Source organism: Pseudopipra pipra, chromosome 3, assembly GCF_036250125.1.
Source record: "Pseudopipra pipra isolate bDixPip1 chromosome 3, bDixPip1.hap1, whole genome shotgun sequence".
In the NCBI taxonomy this organism is placed as follows: Eukaryota; Metazoa; Chordata; class Aves; order Passeriformes; family Pipridae; genus Pseudopipra; species Pseudopipra pipra.
This window is the reverse complement of record NC_087551.1, coordinates 38,836,664-38,857,573: the sequence shown is the minus strand read 5'-3', so window position 1 is coordinate 38,857,573 and position 20,910 is coordinate 38,836,664. Positions and strand designations below refer to the sequence as shown.

General features: G+C 34.7%; 1 long non-coding RNA gene across 1 annotated transcript in view; it reads left to right on the top strand.

Moving 5' to 3' along the window:
- Positions 1-20,910, top strand: part of LOC135411321 (uncharacterized) — a 107,648-nt gene that overhangs the window by 49,616 nt on the left and 37,122 nt on the right. The window contains exons 2-3 of the long non-coding RNA XR_010429093.1: positions 12,597-12,698; positions 16,169-16,221. This is a non-coding gene — a long non-coding RNA (uncharacterized LOC135411321). The remainder of the gene's footprint in view (positions 1-12,596; positions 12,699-16,168; positions 16,222-20,910) is intronic.

Sequence of the window (20,910 nt, the reverse complement as noted above, 5' to 3'; positions counted from 1 at the left end):
AAGCAAATACTTGATTATTCTACTCACAGCTTTTCTGGCTTAGTAAGAACAATTAAAAGGACACAAATCACAGATATCAGCATGTGGAAGCAGCTGCTCTTTTAACAGATGTGTAAATGGATATAAATATGTCCCTTTACCTCCAAGAACATCTGCAGTACATGTGAATTTCTGTTCACCAGTGTGCTGATTTAAAAGTAAGCTGGCAAGAGAAATGAACCTGACTCTAGAGAGATAACAAGCCAGAGTTACAATTTACTAAAAAGATTACAATAAATGCAGGTTCATTTAACCCACAAAGACAGATGTGTAAACCTGCACCTTGGAAAAGAACAGAACAGCATTCATTAGTCCCTCTGCTGAGCACCACGTGGTCACCCTGGATGCAAAGTAAAAGGAAATAGAAACCTGCTGGTCCGGATGATGGTCACAGTTCTGTCAAAGTAATGATTGCAGTCCTGTCAAGAGTAGCAGTTGCAGTCCTGTTTGAGTTCTGGTCCTCCTCTGGATCCAATGAGTGGTACAAGAAGTCCCAAAACCCCAAGATTATATGTACTTAGGTTTGGGTGGGAATGCTCAATACCTGCTCCAGAATAGGAAGTTTCACAATGGGTAATTTAACTCTGAGTCCTGGGATATTTTTGGAACCTTTGATGGTCTAAGTGGTTGCAGCAGCCTGTTATGCCAGTCCATTATGGTCCATAGGAGAGATGACCCCTCAGGCTGGATGTGAAAGTGCTAATGCCTCCCCAGGGGGAGTTATCACAGCTGAGTCATTGGTGTGAAGACAAAGAAACACTCCCCTGCCTCACAGCATTTCTTTAACACCCAGCTTGTAGCCTGAGGTGCCAGGTGTGCCCTGGGCAGCTGCTGCAACCAATTTATTAACAGTCCATCACCAATGACATAGAAAGTGAAGAATACACAGTTTTGGTTATACCCGTGTAGTGACAAACTGGTCCCTGTCCCTACAACTACGACACCAGTTAGACATGCTACAGTAATTCTGTATAAGGTTACGCATATTGCCTTGGTGAAAATATCATATATCCTCCCCTGTATTAGTGATAAAATGTAAATAAAACTTATATTGAGGTGCTATGTCCATATTGTCTATAATAAATGTTCTTCTGTGCCTGCCAATGAAGTGTACAAAAACACTCTCAAAAGTCTCTCCATCTGAGGATATCATATATATATTTTTTCCAGCTTCCAAGACAAACAGGGAGACTGGTGGCTTTATTAAGATGATTTTAAAATGACGCTTGGTTTTTATGGAATCAAACAAAGAGTTGTGTTGAGAAAAGCTGAGAAACAACATTCTTCCCCCGAAGAAACTGATGTTTAACAAAATGAGCCAACATACTTCTTTTTTAAAAGTTTCAATGTTTTCCATTTTCTTTTTAATTTCTGTTACTCTGTTTATCTTGCAAACAAGACAGAAAAAGAATACAATATGAAAGAAAACTGAGGGAAGAAAAAGGAAACAAAATAGAAAAGTAAAAACTAATCTGAAAGTTTCATATTTTAAAATTGTGGAATTTAACTTATTTTAATGAAGATACCATTTTCAGTATTATCTGATTTGCTTTCATGAACAACAATTATGAAATAAATATTACCTCTAGATCATGCTGTAGTAGACCTGGTCTCAATTTTCAAGCAGATTGAAGCCACTCATGTTTAAACTGATTGAGGTTTGAAGCCATTTTGACCAGTTGACCTTTGACTTATACAGTAGAAGCAAAAAGTTAATATTTTAAATTCTATTTCAGGTAATGAATAATTCATGAATGAGGATTGAGTGCCTTGAATAAATAAATAAGAATAATAATTTCAAGTGTATGAGATTGAATAATAAATACTGTTTGAGATAAATTTATCATTTATATTTTAATGAACATTGCTGATAAAATTTTCTTCCTTATTTGAAAGGAAAGTAGAAAACCTGTGTATCAGTCAAATGTGATTAAACAGGCCATGAGTTATGAGTTTCTTAACAAAAAATTAAGACAGGAAGGACAGAGCAAACTTTGAGACTCACATAGTTATTCAATATAGAGACATATATATACAACCTTTTCAAGATACATATGAATATTTTATTACAAAATTATAAAATTATATATAATTTATGTATGTTATACATATATCAACTGATCAGTGGCACTGTTTGTTGTACTTTAAAATGCAGAATAGAAGGAAGTTAGTAGGGAGGATGAAGCAGGTTTACAAGTAAATCAAAAATATACTTGCTCTGAGAGCAGTAATCTACTACAATGTTGTCCATACAAAAGAGATGAAATGCTTTGTGAAAAGTATGCTCTCCTCTTTTTTTTTTTTTTTTTGTAAATGGAATAATGCAATAACAGAGACTAAAAAGAGCACTGATAAAATAAAGGTGGGAAGACTTAGAAGGAAGAGCTTATTTCAATGCAGCATGAAATGTTTTCAGTGTTCCTTGTCAAAGGAAGGAAGCTTCTATGAGCAGAAAATGGTCGAGTGGTTCTGCTTATGAAATAAGGAATAACATTTGATCTTTCTCTTCAGACCTGTACAATATTTGGGACAAGGTTCATACTTTCTGTGTATTGCCTGATTTATTGCACTTTTGTGCAGAAACAAATAATGAGCAAAGACATACCATTTAGGCCCAGGTGGAAACATAAAGGAGCTCTGTGTTGTCAACTTTCTTCACACAACCACAAAGTGCTCCTCAGCCTCCCCTGTTTTCAAAGCTTTTACATTAACTAGTATTTTTAGTGCAAATCTTACACTGTAAAAACCTATTGGTTTATGTAGTCCATTTCTTCAATGGAAATACTGCTACATAATAAATTTGAACAATACTTTGGGAGAAAACAAGCAAAGCAATATTGTAACTGCATGCTCAGGGAAATGGATATAATAATTTCACCACCCTTATGTGCTATAAAAGATAAAATATCAGTGCTTACTGTTTGGCAGGAAATATTTATTCACACAAAATTGCAGAGGCCCAATGACTTGAGCTGACCACATTTTTTTTACAAGTTAATCCGCTCCAGCAAAGTGAAAGGCCTGAGCAATATGTGCACCAAGCTTCTTCCCTTACCTTGACAGAATATCTTAATGCAGTCGTAGTTTAAGCAAGCATCAGTCCCTCAGGCTTATGAAAGGGTCATTTCTCTTTGTTCGTGCTTTAAGCTCAAGTTTTCAAGGGCATAGATGTTTATATTCACAGCATAAGGAGGGACAGATCAACATGCAATAATTACACTAATGCCATAATAGGGCAAATTGGAGGGAGGGCACATAATAAATGTGTTCTCATTACTTTGTAACATTTTGATTACCAACTAGGCTGTTCATTTGGAAAAATGAAATTAAACTCTGGTGACAAGACTTAGAGGCATACTCCAATGACATATTGGCTCAGTTATGAGGCATACTTTGCTACTTAACAATTACAATTCTTGCTAATACATAGACAAAAATCTGAATTTTATATTAATAATTGAAAAGCAAAGGTTAAAAAATAGATAAAGCACCCTTCTTCTGGTGTAACTGTGCTAACCAAGACATGCATATGATTATCCTTGGTAAGTTTATAAAATGTGAACTTCATTAAAAGTAATCTGATTAAATTGTGAAATTAATCATACTCAGCAGAAGGCACCAAACTGGGAGTTTCCATGCATGTTAATGAGTGATACATCCTGTACTCTTGCTCACTGAAGTTAAACAAGTTGCAAATTCTGTGCCTTAATGTTGTAGTACAGTCTTGGTCTGCTGAACATTTAAAGGTTCTGTTGGAATCTTTTGACTATATTTACTCATCCTGTAAGACAAAATATGAATTACAATGCTAACGAAAAGATCCTCAAAATTGAAATAATTCATCCAATATAAGCAGATCAGAAAAATACACATTTTCTTTCATTTTAAAGGATTAACCTCAATTTTTTGTTCACCTAAAAGGACTAATACACTTAAAATAATTAATTTCTAGTGATGAAAGAAAGCCACTGAAATAAGAATGAGCTTTCACAGACTATGAATATACTCTGGATCTTCTTCTTGTGGCCAGGAGGATTGTCCTATATAGTTACTTTGGTATTAGAACTTGAAGTAACAATGTAGTAGGTCTTGAGTGTTCTCCTGTATAAATAGATATGATGAAAAGCTGCTTTTCCTTATTTAATGCAAAGAATGGAGTATGGAATTTGTTGGAGGTCTTTCCTTTTCAGGAAATGAGTTATGACTATCCCACTCATTGATGGAGTCAGAATTCATTGACATTGAGTTGGTTTGGGCGTAAGAAAATCAATATGGATATGTACTGAAGTAGGTGGAGTAACTGTTCTCAAGAAGAGTTTAGAGAAATACCTGTCAGGAATGATCCCATAGAACTTTCTCCAGAGGTGTGATGGAGAACAGTGCAAAAGGTGGACTGTATGATCTCATGTTTCCTCTCAGTCTACAATTCTATGATCTATGTGCTGTCTTGAAGCTAATTATGTTATAGACTCAGTAATTATTTGTCTACAGAGTTGTCCAGTGCAACAAATCTCATGTCTTATTGGGCAATGCTTATACAGTCAGGCAAATTCTTTTACTGACTGAAATGACACACATCTTGGACTACTTCCTTCACATTCTAAGGTTTTACTCAGCATTACATACCTGCAACACTAATTGTTGGGATACATTCACACGCATGCACAGAACTGTGTTCTAAAGTAAACATACTATCCTTACAAGAAAGTGTCTAAGAAAACATTAGCCATTTATTTCTGACATATTTTGAATTACCATTGAATTTCCATTTCCAGCACTGTCACTCTTAGATGCAGTTAAACACAGCAGAGTAGAAAAAATCTCTCTTTGTCCCTTTCTCTTTGTGCATTGTAATTCAAATGAAGCCACCAGAAAAGACATTTTGTACTGTACATGAAGCCATCCAAGACATCAGCAAAGGGGAAAACAGTTTTCTTAATAATGTGATTTTTTTACCAGGGTGCTTGGTTTATAGGTGTACTTTTCTTTCTTCTTCAAAGATCTGCAAGTTTATACCAGAAAAAGGCTGAGAAGTGAGAAGGGGAGAAAGAACACATTTTAAATCTCGAAGCTGTCATCAGTGCAGTACTTTTCATAAACAGGACACTTTGAAGTAGGAGATGTATATTTGTACAAGTTTATACAACACCTAGGAAAGTAGGCCTTTAATTTTCAGTGAGGACTCTGAACTATTACGTTATAATTATTTAAAAATATTATAGTTGTGTCTCCATCTCTGTGTACTTTTTCTTTAAATCTCTAGGGAACACTGCTGTTTATCACACCCAGCAACTGCTTAATGTTGGTGTCAGAGGGGGCTGCAGGGCCAAACAAACTCATTCTGTCTCCTCTTATGGATAATTTACTGCTGTGTTTTCTCATTCAGCCCTTCTTTTACCAGAAAAGGGGGCACAGGGGAAACTTCCTTATCTGTAAAGAATGAATTTGTCTACATGAAAGCACAGTCTCCAGAAGGGTAAGAAGCCCTATTTAAAGTCACAGAGGAGTATTCATACCATCAAAATGGGTGTCTGGAAGTCAAGCAGTCTCCTTCTATAATGAGCATAGTTCATTACACATTTAAAAAATATGAGTGCTTTGGATTTCAGCTGTAAAAACTACATATGTTTGCTGTCTCTCCCTCTGATTGTCCCTTTTCTTCCTACCGCTTTCCTCTAGATGATGAATTTGGAGGGTTCTTGATCATGTTTGTAAAAGCTACACAAAAGGTGCCCAGTGAGGCTGCACCAGGGCATTGGGCTTTTGGCATACAAGGACAGCTGTGGTAGAGTCCACACCCTTTGCTCAGACCAGGGTTACCCAGAGGAGGATGTCCCATGAGGTTTGGAATATCTCCAAGGACAGACTCTTCAGCCTCTCTGGGCAACCTGTGTCAGTGCTCATTTACAAGTAGAATTATTGAATCCACACTCATACAACTATTAAATCTATTCAAATTAGATAAAACAACACATGTAGCATGCCTATATTACACTTTCTACAAGCTCTATCTTAAATTAAAAAACAAAAAGAAAGAAAAAGAAAAAAAGCACATTAGTTCTTGCAGAAAAGCAGCAATATTAGAGTACTGTTATATACAATGCAACAAAACAACACCCCAAGAAAGAAAAGAGACATGCTTGATTTAAAGAAGAGAAAAAAGGAAGTACAAGTCCTTTGTTGGGGATTCATTTGAAAAGTGTACTCTAAAGGATAAGCAGATGCATTAGCACTGGCATAAAAACAATTTTATGTAAAACTCATACAAGCTGCTTTTGTCACAAAATTAGCTGCCTTCAAAAAATGTTTGTTATATTTCCCATAGGTGAAGTAATGCTTGAAGCTACTATTTGGACATAATTTCTGTAATAAAAAAAGGCTTCTGTTATTCAAATAAATATTTGAATTCTGATTTTCATTCTTTACTACCCTATCGTAGTTTTTTTGTAGCCTTTGAAAGACAATATTCTACATTTAAAATAAATTTACAATCAGTTCAGATTACCTAAGGGTCATAGTAAAGATTCTGTAGAATGAGAATGGAAGTATAAATGCATGTGGCAAAGATTTTTCTCTGGCAAAAATTATTAGCTGTATACAGGAAATAAAGGAATACAATTGAGACAGCACATGCACAACATCAGAGACTTGGGTTGCAAGGCAAAGGATCCAGAGTTTTCCTTTGTTATTCTGTTGGTCATATGTGTAACAATCAGCACAATCTTTCGCTCTGGAGGTAAGAAGGAGAGAAATGTAAAATGGAGAGCATGAAACCAGGATTCCCTTGTAAGGCCTTGAGCTCTGAGGGAGAATAAAACAGAGATAATACAATGACATTGACCATTTTTTTAGTTTAATATATTATTTATTGTCCATGTTTCTCATACAAAGGTTTTACATAGAGTGCACATTACAAATTCCCTATAGGCTTCATTAAACTCCTTAGTTGTTTGAGCTATGACCCTGTTAAACTGAGATGTTTAAGTCAAGCCTAGCTCCAACATTCTGATTTTTTCTCTTCTGATCAATTTGCTGTGGGATCTTTGTTTGTAACTAAAAACTATGATCACAGCACTGATTGGCTATGTTCTATCAAAGCAAGTAGGGTGAGCTCTCTGGGAAATGAACATATCCATTGCCTACTTATTTTTATCATGGTTAGTTTGTATGCAAGGGTTCCAAGGATACATTCATATACTTGGGTACTTGTGCATATATCTATACATATGTATATATAACGTTATCTTAAAATGTTAAAATTTTTCTGTCATTTTTTTATAGTCCAGGGGCAGATTATTCCAACTCACACATCAGCAATGCCCTTGCAGAGTTAGCCACTGTTATTTCCCATGAGTTGTTTGAAAGCACAAAGGTGTGCCTACAAAGCCCTTCAGTTGCACATCCCTAGGGATTATAGATGCTATATATGCATATACATGTTAAATATATCTCTATATACGCATATTCTATGCACATGTGTTTGCATATACTTGTATATATGTACAGTGGAATGAGAACATTGTTGCCTCAGACGACTATATTCTCTAGTAAAAATTAACTCTTTTGCAACCTCTCTTTTTGTTGATTACTGAATGTGCAGATTTGACAGATGATATATTTTACAGACTATTTCTAAATTCGAGAATTTCTAGACTTCTAGTTTAATTTACTTGTGCTTCATGTTACCCATATTGTATTGGCATAGAACACTAGAATGGGACTAATATGGATTAAATAAAACCACATTAAATTTAATAAAATAAAAACATATACACTCTTTGTACCACAAATAATTAGTCAGTGAAACTGCTTGACACAAGATACTGTGCATAATTGCCTAATAGGATATATATGACTCATTGCAATATCATGCATAATTGCATTAGCCAAGCTGGAAATGTAGAATGGATACCAATACTCATGACGTAGGATAAAATATAAAATGTAAGCTTACTCGTTTAACAGAGTAGAAAGAAACATTCCCCAAAGACATGTGATTGCATGATTATCAATTATGTATTTGGGTAGGCATAGATTTTAAGTCCAGGAGGAATTGTTCTGATAATGTCATCCGATTATTGGATTAGTCTATATTTGTACTCCATTAGTTTAAATAGTCTAAAGATTCTGCTGATGATCCAAAGATACTTCAAGTTGATGTAAAATTAAAATACCTTCTATGCAAAATTATTCATAATCAACAGCAGATGCTACAGAGAAATAGTTACCATATAGGCATAAATTCTGAATTTATGCAAGTTATATATATATTCTTGTGATTTGTCATCTCCAAGGGAGTATATAATTTTATGGCCTCATGCTGTATAAAAAATTTTTGGAGATATTCTTTAGCACTTGGGCTTTATCTGTGTCTGTTGTTTGATTTGAGCCTGATTCTTATTTTCCTTTCTGTCTTTTACCAGCTTTGCTTCTTCTAATTTTCATTTTGTCCATTTATTCTTTTGTGTCTGCTTTATATCATCTTCTGTTGTTTTGTTTCTACATAATTATTTTTATCTATTCATCTATTCCTTATTCTATGACTCAAGGATTACTTCATTGCCAAAATCTTTCTTTACAATAATTTTCAAAGAGCACTCTGATTCTCTGGTCCTTGAGCTTCACCCTGTGTCTCTTTGCTCTGCTTTTTCCTACATTTACATTTCTCCACCTGTGGGATCATTAGCTTTCTCTCTGCCTCCATTTCACCAGCTCAGCAATTATCTTTGTATTTTTTGAGTTCTGCATGTATAGTCAGTGAATCAATAACTGCTGGATTCTCATATGCAGAAGACTGAATTATTTTCTAAAATTCAAATCAAGCAAAGCTTTCCATCTCCCCTCCCTCTACCTCTACTCTTCACAGACCGCAGGGCTTCTAGTGCTGCTCTCCATCTCATTTTCGAGACTCTTTTTTCCCCCCTGATCCCTCTTCTCTCTCTAACCACACTAATAGGGTGCTCTAATTTTTTGCCTACTAGACCATTACCCCAAGTAATTCTGTCACAGGAAAGATTTTAGTATTATTTTTATCTAGGACAGGGACATTCATGGTATTAGAATGGTGTGAGAAGTCAGGTGTCTGGGCACAGCACCCATTGGTGCAAAGACAAGAGGCAGCACGACATGAGAGCATGGAGATGAAAGGCTCTCTCTTGCTCTTGGAGCTAGCAAACCCTTTGATCATAGACCAGTTGTAGCAAGGAGAGACAGCATCAAATGCCCTTGATGATAGATTTTAAGATGTGGGTGGATAACGAACACCTGCCTTGATGCTTAGATCTGACCATAGGTCAATTTGATATTCATTTTATATCACATCCACCTAAGATAAGATATTCATCCCTCTCTTTCAATTTTCTTTTACACTGTCTCTACTGAGATTTCTTTTTCCTCTTTCTCTCTTACAATCCATTTTTCCTGTTGCTTTATCAATTTCCTTGTTTTCTTTTCTTTTACCTGATTAAGGATATATTTTCGTGTCTTCTGTGATATTTTATTTTAGTCTCTAATTTGCCTCTATCTTTCTTACAGTACTGATATGTGGTAATTGCTGAATTTGTTCCAGTGTCATGTAGTGTAAAAGGTTCCTTTTTAAACTACAGAAGTATGATTCTGATCTCATGTTGCTTAAAACTAATTCAGCTGATAATCTGAAAGGTATTTCTTTTGATTTATTGTTAGTACAATGAGGTCAAGCCCTTTGAACACAGTATACCTGAAGCGTTTCATTTTCTGTTTCAAATGCTCTTAAAACAGATTAAATAATATGATAGACTCTGCTAACTCTTACGATATTTTACAAGGGAAGACAAAGCTTGACAATTTATTCTTTCGGGGACAATTTATTCTGTTGGGAGAATCAAGATTAATTTTAATTCCTAGACATAAGTGATCAAAATACCAATATTTATTTATCTATTACTTCAGACTTTTTCCAATACAAAGACTTTGCTGTCACAGGAATAGCAGTAGTTAGTGTTCTGTTCCACTATTTTTACGACAAGAGCAGCAATTATAACACTGAAAACCTTGTATTTCAGTTCCCTTATCCACTTGCAACTCAACTGTTTTGATCATCTTTATGCTTGACCTAACATATACATTTCACTCAAAAACTTCAATCTTCTCCTGTGGCAAAGATTATTTGTTCACAAGGTGTTAGCCATGGGGTTCAGACTTTGAACATTCTCTCTTTTATTCCTTAAGAAAGTTTTTTATGGTTTACTGTCAGATTTGTCTTGAAAGTCTTTCACAGCGGCTAGGTCTATCTAATATTTTGTCTTCAAAACTCAGTCCATTCTCTCCTTATGTGGAATCAGGGCTCTTCCACTTCCAGTGATAAATAGACGTGTCTTTGTTGTATTAGCAGTGTCCTCAACTTAACTGCCTAGTCAAAAATTCTTTAATACACCAAATTCTCTTCTTTTGAAGATACCTGTATTTCTTCAGCAAGCCTTAGATTTTTTTATCTAACTGTAGATTAAAAACAAAACTTTATATCTTTGCAATTAATATCTTTTAACTGATATATTGCTCAATAAAAATCAGTCATTTAGAACTGGCAACAGGTCTGAGATGGCTGATCCCCAAATTCTTAGGCTTATTAAAAAATGTTTTGCAAAAAGTTCTGCAAGAGAAGCTAATGAGTTTCAGATAGCCTTTGATTGAAACAAGAGTACTCTATATGCACAATATTTGAATGGATGTGGAGCTACTTCCAAAGATCTCTAGTGACTGTGAAGAAACATCTGAACTTATTTGCTATAGCTGTAGATTTTATAGATTATGCTTATAAGAAGTTCTTAAATAACATAATGAGTTTCATTTTAATACTTATGAAGATGATGATATTATCACATATTAAATGCAGCGTGCTAGTGATAGGGACAAAGTTGGGATTAGGAAATGGAGGTTCACAATATCAGAATGCAGAGTGTGAACAGAGCCAAGGACTCTTCTCCTGTCTGTTATGCAAAATATGTAAAAAAATTCTGTGCCTCAAACTGAGTCTTTAGTAGATGACTTCTTGGAAATCAGAGTCTGCTCCACCCAGTGAATGGCTAAAGGAGAAATCTGAGTAATGAGCTTGAATACCGTGTACTCAGGCATAAGATTTATTTTCACCTGTATTTGCAAAAAGATCAATTAGAGACTTTTAATTTTTGTTTTTATTTAGAGAACTTTGAAAAGGCATTGAAAATAGGAAATATTCATGAAAGTGAGGAATTTCACCACAGATTTAGACTACAATTCAGACTTCTTATATAAGCAGTTGCTAAACTACTGTTACAGATTTTTGTGATAACTAATTATCAAAGTACCACTATTTATACTGCAGTGTTTACTTTAAAGTCAAGCAAGTAAAAAAATAAATAAGATATTACAGAGAGATTTGACAATTTAGAAAATAATACAGTTTTCCTAATCAAAACCGCTTCTGTTGCCATCATGAACAAACCAGCAATTAAGGCATGACAATAAAAGTCAAGACTTAATAAGTTATCAAGAATGGGTACATTAATAATTATAAATTCCAAAGTCAACTACAACTGCATTGGTTCAACAGGAAACCCAGGATTAAACTCAGGTAGTATGAGTTAAAGGAGTCTTTCTAAATGTCTTATAAATAAGTCAAGTCTTAAAAGAAGGATGCATACAAACCATGGGTTTTTTTCTCTAATTTCTTAGCTTTTCTAAATTGCACTAGGAATCACATATTATTTGTAGAAGTAGTGCTATGGCAACAGTAAAGATCAAAGCATGTGAGGAGGGCAACATTTCTGAAGCAAATTATACCTCCTGTAGCAAACATGAAAGAGAGGAAAAAAAATCCAGAAAAAAAAATCCAGAAAAAAAACTCCACTGTGGATAGTAGTTTCTTCATTAAATTCTGTCGTGTCTCTCAAACATCTGAATTCTTGTTTCAGCCAACCTAGCAATGATATGTGTTCTTTCCTTACAAATCTTACTCCTTCATTTTTGTTTAATTCATAGAGATTTTTTCTTGTTTCCTTACCCACATTTTATCGTATGGAAGAATTCTGAAAAGCAACTGTAAAATTGATGGTAGTGCTAATTATATGCTTCATTGTGTAAAATGGCAGAAAAGTCACATGAATTTAAAGACTAACAGATGAACAACACTTTTTCAAGGAAAAAAATACTTAACTAGTCAAATCGCCCTGAAATTCTAAGGTAATTTTTCAGTTTAAATACAGAAGATAATTCATGGGTAGTATTCGAATTATTTATTTTATTCAAGTGTTTTTATTGTAATATAATTGTATTATGTTTTATTAGATCACTTGAAACTCATCAAGCTCTTGATTATGTTGTATGCCTGTGCTATGAATATACAGTGTTATATACTGTGTCTCACTGGAGAAACATCTTTTCTATCTTTTCTCCCTAATCCTTTCCTCATATTTAGCAATCTGAAAAGATCAGGTGATCACTCCATCTTAATAGCTGAGCCTAACCTTTAAACTGTGAACATTTCATCTGGAAAACTGACATTATGGATATTTAACATTCCATGAAACTTTCCCTCACAGGTCACAGAAAACATAAAGTGCTTGTTAGCTTCCAGAAAGGATGAAGAGAAATAAATGCAACTGTGTATGGATTTTGTATTTGACTGGAAGTCTGACATCAAGGTATGTCATCCTGTAAAGAAGATTTCACAACCTTCTTTTATTTCTGCCTGCTCTCAGAATTGCATACTGTCCTTCTAGGCAGCAGACTGCGTGGGATAACCAATACTGCCTATAATTCAAGCAACAATTGGGACAGGTCCGTGCTCCTGCTGGTACATAAACATGTTACAACAGAGGCACAAGGACATGAGAAGACCCTTTGGAGGGTCCTGCCACTCAAAAGAGCAAGACTCACATCATTTACTGGCAGCAGTTCCCAGCCTGAACTGTTCCTCCCAAACTGTGCCCAGATGGCTCAGGTCAAATCTCAGGAGGAGAATGTGCTGAGGCAGACGTGCAAGTTCATGCACTGAGAGCATCTTTCCTTCTCCTTGGTTGGTTTCCTAGAATAGCCCCAGATTCCAATATCTCAGCCCCCTAATATTTTCTTCATATCCTAATTAATTGAAAATAAAATTACGGATTGTTGCTTGCATGATACTTTCCCTACCTTATGTCAACATTCAAAACAATTTTTCTGGACTAGATGTTTCATTAATTTTGCCCTTGGCAAATAGGTGAGTATGGAGCAATCAAGCAGTAAATATAATGATCAGTATGTTATTATTGTCCTTTAAAAATACAATTCCTAGACATTCAAAAGTAGCAAACCAGAGAAATTAATAAAGTGGGAAAAAAATTGTACAAGCAGTATTTACTTAACCAGAATAAATATTCATTTTATCACTCATTGTTAGTGAAATCCCTTCTCATGGCTTGTCATCATTATTTATTTATCTATCTTCTTTTCTCTTTCATTTTCTGTCTCTGTTCAGTACTCAACATGTAGGCACAAATATAGACATTTTCCTTATCTTTTTTTTATTAATTTCCTAAGAATTCCTAACATTTGAACTTTTGACAACTACTGGAAATAAAGAGGACTTACTTAAAGGTCTTAAATCAGGTTTTACTGTAAGACCATTACATCTCACATGCAGAGAAAATGGGAAGGGTGAATGTTGATATGGAGAGGTGCACATCTTATTTTAAAACTTTCCTTTTCAGCTGTCGAATGAGAAAATTAATCAGCAAAATGAAATCTGCTTTTTCTCTAATCTAAAGAAAGAAAAAAAAAATCATGCTTAGTTTCAGTTTAATCAATTTAATTATTTTTTCTGGAAATATATTAATTTTGTAATATAACATACAAACTATTTTGAAAAAAAGCTAAGAAAAAAAGAATAAATCAAATAATTATTTAGAGCCTGACATCTATTTTGTACTTGGGTATTGGAAACTTAACACCAAAGGAAAATTCTGCTGTCTGGCTTCGGATTTATTATTTAAATGAAGTATTCAGAAAAAAAAAAAAAAAAAAAAAGAGAACATATAACAGTTTAAAACAAAAAAAAACTCCAAATAAGGAGAAACTTTCTACTAAATATGTGTCTATCAAAGAAGAATCAGAAATTAAGGATTTATATTGAATGTATTTGAAAAATCTAATTCACATGAGATTTATGAACTTCCCATGCCAGGTCCTTTCCAGCTGAGTCAGTTCTCAGAATATGGTGATGGAAAACCTTTGGACTACCATTTTCTACAACTGCTGGCTCCAGAAAGAACTGGCAGAATAATCAGAACATAAATGACTTTTCTACTTCAAAACTAGTACTAAATCAAGAGCAACTCCAGGCTGCTGGGTTCAGGCCTCCATTACCTAAAGTAACCACATAATACAAAGCTGTTGCTTTTAGGTTCAAGCTGATATTGAGTAGCTGTCCCATTTCAGGCATCCAACCAAATGGACTTTGAAGTCTGCAGTAGTATAGCTTTTAAATTTATGATTACCAAGGTTTATCTTATAACCATCCTATAGTACTGTATGTTGTTCCAAATGCATGGATTTCTACATCAGCACAAGTGAGAAACACTATTGAAGAGTATTCCCACTTTTTCTAGCACAGTTTAACTTGTAAAATGTAAGGATCAAGATCTAACTGCAAATACTGGAACAGTTTTTGCCCCACAGGGCTTTGTATGCTTATTATTGGATTTCTCACCATTAAGGAGAGCATTGCTTGCTTTCAGTGAGTTTGTGTCAACGTAGGTCCCACTCATTTCTACAGTGTAAAAAAGGTTTTAGCGATGCATAATGATTATCCTGTTAACTGTGTCTCCCTCTGTCTCATCTGTGTCTTCAATGGGAACACACTAGCTAGAAGTGTTATGTACGTCAGGAAGAAATAAAAGAAATTTGTACAAAAAAATCTGTAAGCTTTCTACATAAAGCAATTATTTATTATCCCATTAAAATATGTAAATAAATAATTCCTAATCAAAATATGCCCTAAGTCAAGACTTCCCATTAAAACAAACCATCCCATAAATTTTTGATTGGGGAAAGGAAAATGTTTCAGACAAGAATTTTTCTTTCAATCTCTGCAGTGTTTATCACGCTGCCCAAAACTGTTGGCATCCCAATTCCTTTGTGTTTCCCTAGTGAGTATATAATGATTTCACATAAACAGTTCATCTTCCTTACAGCTACTGATAAAATTCTAAAATTCCTTTTCATTTAGCTGTCAGCTAAAAGTATTTATCCAACTCCTGGTTTTAAAGGTTGCATAATCCCTTAAGAATAACAGTAGTATAGGCACCTGTGTCACACCAATTTTTAAGCCAGAGGTTCTTCTAGGCAAATATGCTTTTCATTGCTTCTTGATCTCCTGCAAAGTCAGCTAAGCTTCCATGTGGATTGTTCCTCAGGGTAAGATTAAAAAGAACAGAAAATATGCTTTAGTTTAAAGCTGTTGATTCTGCTGGAACTCTACAGTAATGAGCAAATTGTGCGTGGAGGGGAAAAAACCAAACAGTTGTATGGAGGAAAGAAGAGATACTAACTTAGCCAGTAATGACAATTATCTGTTCAGAAATTACATTTGTATTCAGTACATACTTTTTCCTTATTACTTCTCTTCTGCTTTATTGTTGGCCTAACCTCTTACACTGTCTTTATTTATAAAAGCACACAAACCAGAGTTTCATTTCTGGCAAAGAAGTCAGGAACTTGGGTCAAAGCATATCTTCTGTCCTGTGCTGAAGCCAACTAAACTAACTTGCTTGTGATGGCACTGTACCACAGTAAGCCAGGAGTTTCACAGGTCATTTAATGTAGGTTTGATGTAACACTCCTCAATAATGAATATTTCATTACTTCTCATGCTTCTGTGACAAAGAAGGAAATCAGTATTACTACACAATTTTTTTGTTGCTATTATTTGATGAGATGGCTGTCATTTACAGAGAAAAACTGGTATGCCTTCATTAGGAGACATGAGAAAGTACTTTCAGTGTGAGTTATAACAATTCTATGCTTAATGGGCAAATATGGCTGAAAATCTTCCACAGATTATTTATTAGCACATGTGAATATTATATATTATAGCTGAATAGACAAATTAAATATCCTCTTTCTTTATTTCCAGTCTGAGAAGATCTACTGAACATTTTGACATTTCAGTCAAGGATAACAGAAAATGTGAGTGCTCATTAACAGATTTCAACCTTTATAACAGAAAAGAAAAAATGCAAACAGATTTTTACATATATTATTATTGGATACAAATATGTCGCCTGGGTCACTGTTCTGTTTTTTATGCCATTTCTGTGCTAAGATGAGAGGGAGTATGGATGCATGGACAAATATAACTGACAGTCAGAAGAGATACGTTTGTGTTTTTCTCCACCACAGGAATCCTGGAAGCTCCTTTAAAGGCCATCTGACACATTTGTGTCAAAACCTTTTCCAGCTACGGTGTGATTTTTGCCCTTAAAACAAGTGTCAGGCTTGTGGTGGAGTCTATTACAAGTGCAGATATTGAGGATAGATGTGATGAAAGACCTGTTCATAAAGACACTCTGTCTAACAAGATTTCAAGCAGCTCTGGGTAGGACAGATGCACAAGGAAAAGTAACCACAGATGGGCAGTCTTTGCACCAGAGATGGGCATTTTTGGTGTGAGTTTGATTTTGAGCATGAGGCAAAGCACTAAGTGTGCTTGACACCCTCAGTACCAGGGCACATGGTGCCTGGGGAGAGGAAGAAGCTTATGGTGCTGACTTTTGGGAGCAGCATGAGCCAAGTGGGCTCAGATTGCCCATGAATCAACACTGCTAAGGGTTCATGCTTAGGGTCCATATCCTGCACAGTCAGGGTTCTTGAACACCTTCAAATGGGCTCCAACCCCCTGGGGAATCTCCATTGGGAGCGTCCATTAGCAAGACAGAGAAATTCCTGAGCATATTTATACCTCTGTGGATAGTAAACCCATACCTCAGTGCATTATTTGGGGTGATGTCTTCATGGGACCACTGACAGGAACTCCTCATTTTAAACACTTGAAAGAAAGAAGGAATTGTTGGTTCCTATCCCAAATGCAATAACCAAGTGTTTACAGCACTGACAAAACATGACTCGCCTCCACATGTGCCCGAATCACTAGGCCATAATGAAATAATATAGCCAACCACCACCACTCTTTTTAAAACTACCAGTGAAAGAAAAAAAGGAAAGAAAGGGAAAGAAGGTTTGGGAAGGGAAGGGAAGGTTTGGTGAGGGAGGGTTTGGGAAGGTTTGAAGGGAAGGAAGGAAGGGAGGAAAGAAAAGAAGGAAAGAAGGAGAGAAAGAAAGAAGGAGAGAAAGAGAGAGAGAAAATAAGAGAAAGAAAGAGAAAGGAAAGAAAGAAAGAAAAGAAAGAAGGAAAGAAAAAGAAAAAAGAAAGAAAGAAAAATAGAGAAAGAAAGAAAGAAAGAAAGAAAGAAAGAAAGAAAGAAAGAAAGAAAGAAAGAAAGAAAGAAAGAAAGAAAGAAAGAAAGAAAGAAAGAAAGAAAGAAAGAAAGAAAGAAAGAAAGAAAGAAAGAAAGAAAGAAAGAAAGAAAGAAAGAAAGAAAGAAAGAAAGAAAGAAAGAAAGAAAGAAAGAAAGAAAGAAAGAAAGAAAGAAAGAAAGAAAGAAAGAAAGAAAGAAAGAAAGAAAGAAAGAAAGAAAGAAAGAAAGAAAGAAAGAAAGAAAGAAAGAAAGAAAGAAAGAAAGAAAGAAAGAAAGAAAGAAAGAAAGAAAGAAAGAAAGAAAGAAAGAAAGAAAGAAAGAAAGAAAGAAAGAAAGAAAGAAAGAAAGAAAGAAAGAAAGAAAGAAAGAAAGAAAGAGAACGAAATGAAGAAAGGAAGAAAGGAAGCAAGCAAGAAAGAAAGAAGCAAAGAAAGAAGGAAACAAGGAAAGAGAAAAAAAGAAAGAAAGACAGAAACTTACTTCTTAGGGACATTAAGGACATGGGAAGAAGATGTAAGTATGTAAACTTGTAGGTTGCTGGTTTATAATCACTGTCTCGGGCAGTAGTTTTCACTCCAGGTAAGAATCCAGAGTAAAATAATAATACAGACGAACTTGGTATCCCAAGTAAAATAATTCTTGGAATTGAAATGATTAAAACATTGGACCTGTAATGTCTCAGACAGTTCTTGAAGACAGAATTTCTTTGCCACCAATTTCCTGAGTAGTAAGAGTATCAGCAATAGTTTCAGTATTTACATAGGCACTGTCCGTTGTAGATGGTGGTGATTTATTATGTAATATAATTAGTGTCACCTTGTGCTGAACAAGATAGTATTGAAGCCAACAAGTCATAACATTCACTGATACAACATTGGTGTATTACTTTAACACTCTAGAAAGGTAAAGATAGGACAGCGAGGGTGACTGATTTCATAAAGAGTAGTTTGCAATGAAAAAAACTGCTTGTAGTCTAGAAAGCACATCAAATGGAGACATGTTTGTGCTTTCATCTCTTCACTCTGTTTGCCTTTAGGCAACACTAGTTTTACTAGATACCAAAACTCATTCCATGCTTGATACAGAAACGCTCCAAACAAATAGAAGCGTAATTTCCTATATTTTGATCAATAATCTCAACAAACTCACAAGTGTTACATCTCAGTGACAACCCATAAGAACTAAAACACAATGCAAGCTCTGTTTAAAGTATCTCATGTCTGACAAATGAGCGGGAGGAAATTCAGCTAAGTACTTCCTAGTTCCTAGATCTGGTTGTGTGCCCAGGTTAAGTCTCTCTTACTGGCTATTCCTGTTGCTGCTGACTTCCCTGTATGTTATTGCTTATACATACACTGAATAGGAAATGCTGATACATCTTCATCTCATAGGTTAAGAACACTGTTTATGATCCTCTAATCTCTAAATCATGTCCTTTGGATACACACAGGTTTTACTAATGCTTTGCAATAGCATTCTATACTCTTCCTAGTGAATTTGGTGTCCTTAAAGGAGTTGCATTTTCAGAAAATACTGAGCATTTGTCACAAGAGTACCTAACATTTTTGTAAAAATATAGATGCTCATAATTATCAGGCTTCTGCATAACAGCCTGAAAATGTCATATTTTGTGCAGAATATTCTACAATTCTACAAAGAAGCATGCATTTCACACTAAATGAAAGTAAAAATTAAAAGAGGACAATAAAAGTATAAACTGTATATATTGCTCACTGTGGTAATATAATTGAGTAAGATGAAAATAAAATTGTAGTGTTTTTCATGATGTATTAAATGAACAACACTAGCAGAAGGTTAATTAATAAGGAGATTTCAATAAGAAACTCCATAACATAGTTCAGATTCAAGTATTGTGTTATCTTAATAGCAAAATTTAAAAGGTTTTTCTTTCACAACTGTTTTACATAGCTTCATCTCTTATATTTCCCAACAGATTTCAAATTTTCTAGTTCACTGGCTAAACCAAAATGACACATTACTTACTATATATTGCACCAACCAGAAAACATTACTTGTCTATCTATCTAAATAGCCAGGGTCTTTTAAATTTTCTTTGTTTGGGATTTACTTTTTTATTAAAAAAAATCTACTTGCCCATTTATTAAACTTTTCTTTTTTTATATCTTCTGTCTCTAAATTATTTGTTTTCTCTCCTCTCAGTGATTTGTCCCAGTGACAATTTTAGAAAGAGGCATTTGTGATATAAATATATCAAATTTAAATTTAATCAATTTAAATCAATTTATATTAATTTAATATATTTTTATAATTTAAATAAATTCTTTGTCTTTCATTTTCATAATTAAGACATTTTGAAGAAAGAGGTTTGCTTATGTGTGAACAAAAGAAGAGAAGGAAGATGAACGTAGATATAACCCAGAAATAAATGTCCCCAGTCTTCAAGTAGGCTCGCTAGCTTGTCTTTCCTTTCCTTATCATGGAAACAAATGAGATCTTTAAAACATTTTTGCTTTGAAGATATTAAAGATAGAACATGATAAATCCAAGAAGCATAGACTAGCCATGAATATATTGAAGCTAACGTATAGAAGGTCAGTAATGATCAAAGGAGAGAGGCTCAAGGTAGGAAAAAATTCTGCACCTGTAGCTAGGAAATAAATGGAGAGCATTAACTGATTGGATCACTAGGTCCTTGAACATCTTTCTCTGTTAAATGGCTTCACTGGCATTTCAGTTAAGTGATCTGGGCAGATTGTCTGTGGCTGCTAAACACTGTAGTTTCCTTAAAGCTAAGACATCTGGTTCAGTGAAGATACTGTTGTCAGCCAGACGTGAGTAGTAGTGATGCAATCCAAGATGTTCTCTACAGTTACACCAATTTCTTGCCTGATGATAATCTTGATAGCTTGTTTCCTTCTGCTGTCAAAGACTTCAGTGACACAGTTTAAGCTCTTCTCTTCATTTCTTTCTGAAGTGTCTCCTTTTACTTGTGTCCCAGTCATGTCAACCTGCAAGAAGCTCTTTTTTTGAATAATAGATTAGAGGTGTTCAGGAAATAGCTGCCCTTCTTCATATTGATATTTCTTTATTCAATCTTTTCCCTTCTGCCCCCACCTTAAAAAGAACATCTTTTTGCGTATTCTCTCTGAGTAAATAAATAAGACTCATGTTTGTGCCAAGAAGGGTATAAGGCTGGACATTCACATGCTTCATGGGAAATTCTTCAAGAAAAGCAACATAAAAAAGTCTGAGAATAGCCATCACTAGTGAAAGAATATCAGTAACAAATACGCTTTAGGTATCTTGCTCTTTCTTAAATGCTTACTGGAGGATAAGGCACACTAAAAGCTAAATATTAAGGCTGCAAATGAGAGCATAGTCAGAGTATGGGAGAGAACACTGGAGTTACACAGTAACT